Here is a 3557-nt window from a genome sequence, read left to right as displayed (position 1 = left end):
GATGTGGCCCTGAGGTGCTGCAGAGCTGTGGGCACACCCCACCCACAACGGCATCGCTGGTCGCCATTCGAGGGCACAGGTTGTGGGGCCGCTGGGGTGTGGTCACATTTATCAATAGGACGCTGCGTGTTATACTGCATCTGTGGGGCCGATTGGGTGCATAGGGTCTCCAGGAGGCCAAGGGACCCCCCTGAGCCTTCGTCTCCTGTAAACACACCAGACGGACTCACCTGTGCCCACGGTCCTGTCCCGCGGGCCCGTTCCAGCCGCCGAGGATACAGCAACCCCAAGAGCTAAGGCTTTTAAATGATGAGGTGCAAACCTCTCTTCCAGATCAGTGTTTGTGGGCTGAATGTGTCCAAGGCCGTGGACGGAGTCGAGGCCTTTTTGTGAACCCTCCGCTCTTACTTCAGGGTTGAAACATTTCGGCTGAAACGAAGAAGGTGGCAGGTATTTAAGCTCTGAGGTCCACATGGCGTCTGTGAACAGCGCTCGACCCTGCGATTGTTATGAAAACAGCATATGTTCTGTTTTCTGAAAAAATGGGCACAGCAGTGTTCCAATAAAACTTTATTCACCAATGCAAGGTGGGGGCCAGATCAGGCCGGAAGGCTGAGGGCTTCACGCTCGCTCTGTGGCCCCCGTGCGTGTGGTTGACCGCGGGGTGGGATGGCGAGTACTCTGCCCACAGGCTGCTCCCCCACCCCATGTGGATAAATTGGGGCTGGCCGTGAGCTTGTAGGGACTTGTACGGACTGATGTTTCCATCACTGGGACCTCAGAATAAAGGGCGGGAACCCATTGTGCTGAGGCGTCAGCAACAAGCAGACACCCCGAAGTGTTTTCTGAAAGGTGACATTGTACTTGGATGTAATGCGTCTCAGATGCTAAGTAGAGGCAAGGGACCCCATGTCCTGGGCCTTTGGGAGGGGGTCTTGGCACTCAAATGCAGCACTCAGTTAGGGGACGGAGAAACGTGCCTCTGCTCTGAACACAAATCATGACTCGCAAAAACGGCTTCTGACAGCAAGTCATGAAAACGAGTGGCTTAAACCAGGAGATTATTATTATTTTTTCTTTAGTTAGTAAGAAATCTAGAGACGAGTCCTCCAGGGTGGGGTTGACAACTTCATGACGTCAGCAAGGGCGCCTCTGTTTTTAATAGTTTTCCAGCACCCTTCTTAGTAAATCAGGATTCTCGCCTCTGTTGCCTCATGGTGCAAAGCAGCTGCCATGGCACCAGACATTGCGTCTGTGTCCAGGGTTTTGTGGCCACTTCCAGTGGCCATGGGCGTCAGACCATGTGGGGAGAGTGGAACTGGGCACAGGTAGCTGAGCTCAGACCTGGGTTGTGTCGCAGCACGGAGCTGAGGCTGGGGCACATGTGGCCCCAGAGGGCGTGCTGGGGACGAACAGCACACAGAATTGCTGTGTGTCCGGTAAGAACTGCATGCCGTGCACACTGCTTTGGCTTGTGTGCAGGGGGTTGACTGGGAGGTGCGTGAACGAGCTATTTTCCTCCCCGGGATCACCGTGAGCGGCAGCCTCGGGGTGAGCGGTGCTGGGGCAGGATCAGGGGTGAATGTGGCAGCAGCGACTGCCGTGGTCGGAGCTTTCCGGGCACCTGCGGGACATGCCTGTCGTCTGCGGCTTTTGGGGGGGAAAGTCATTTGCCAAAGGCAGGTCTCGATGGGGACCCCTGAAAATACGTCCAAGTGCTAAACTCGGGAGCCTGTGTTTAGGAAACAGGGTCTTTGCAGATGCGACCCCCAGGCCCCCCGCCTGTCCCCACGCCGGTTGACGTGCGTGCTGTTCTTGCCGCTCGCCTACGATGTAACTCGTCAGGCTACACCAGGACATACTTTTTCTTTGAATATCTGACCCCAGACGTGAAATTGCTGGGTCATGGGGTAGCGCTATGCTTCAAATTTTTTAATTAAAACAGTTTTTTAAACATTTATTTTTGAGAGACAGAGAGACACGGAACGTGAGCAGGGGAGGGTCAGAGAGAGAGGGAGACACAGAATCCGAAGCAGCTCCAGGCTCTGAGCCGTCAGCACAGAGCCCGACGCGGGGCTCGAACCCACGAACCGCGAGATCATGACCTGAGCAGAGATCAAGAGTCAGACACTTGACCCAGGCGCCCCTGAAGCTCCCCCATTTTAACGTCCTGGGTGTGGGAGCCACCCGGGGCGGCGTCACAAATGACCACGATGTCGTTAGCCGTAGGCGCCGTGCTGCGCGTCAGGTGGCCCAGAGGTGGGTCGTCCTAGAGCCGAAAGTTTGTGGCCCTGGAGCAGCGTCTCCGCGTGTCCTGACCTCCAGCCCCAGGAGACCGCGTCTGCTCTCCTCTGCCTGACGTTTCCACGCGGCGGCATCGCCTTGGTCCTCAGGGCTGAGGCGTGGCCCACTGTATATGTGCACAATAAAAACACTCTAAATCATTTTTGAAACCACATAAAGTATATGATTGATATATAAGTCTCTTAATAAAATATACATTATATATAATATATTAAGGTTTTAATTATCATTTTATATGTTTATATATTTAAAAGCATAAAATATACAAATTTACATTATATATTATATAATAAAGTTATTTACTATATATAACCATATATAATATATTGTTATATACATTATATGATATTATATTATCACATCATTATTCATGTTATATATAATATATAATTGTTATGAAATATTGTATTGTATATAGCATTATATACAATAATTCTATTATTACATTACATTATCAACTTATATATAATTACATACAATATATACTTATTATACAATCACATTATATCATATAAGTATTATATATTTGTATATAATTATACATTTTGTATTATTGACAGAATATATATGTGATTGTGTGTGATATATATTATTACATACAACATTATATGATAGGCGACATATATACAACATATATAACGTATACATACATATAACGGTGTATATCACATAATGTTGTATATTTGATAGTTTAACGACATGTAAACATAGTCACATTATTCGTTATACGATAACATTTTACTTGTATATTCATACTTACATATAATTACACGACGTAACTAATAGTAACCGATGTCACACGCACACTTCATGTCCCTTCTCCGCTCATCCACAGACACTGGTCGCACGCGTTGTCCGTCAGGAGCGCGGCGGATGCGTATGTTACCGCCGAAATATCAAACGTGAAACTGGGCTTCGGTCCCCAACACACACACGTATGAGAGGGTCACACGGGCACGTGCACGGGGAGGGGGTCGAACACGCACGTGCACGGGGAGGAGGTCACACACACGTGCACAGGGACGGGGTCTCGCACAGACGTGCACGGGGAGGGGGTCGCACGGGCGCGCGCACGGGGAGAGGGTCGCACGGGCACGCGCACGGGGAGAGGGTTGCACAGGCACGTGCACAGGGAGAGGGTCGCACGGGCACGCGCATGGGGAGGGGGTTGCACGGCCATGTGCACGAGGACGGGGGTCGCACGGGCACGTGCACGGGGAGGTGGTCGCGCACATACGTGCACGGGGAGGGGG

The sequence above is a fragment of the Hyaena hyaena genome, unplaced genomic scaffold, assembly GCF_003009895.1.
Source record: "Hyaena hyaena isolate Hyena2069 unplaced genomic scaffold, ASM300989v1 scaffold_259, whole genome shotgun sequence".
NCBI lineage: Eukaryota > Metazoa > Chordata > Mammalia > Carnivora > Hyaenidae > Hyaena > Hyaena hyaena.
This window is presented reverse-complemented; position numbering follows the sequence as displayed.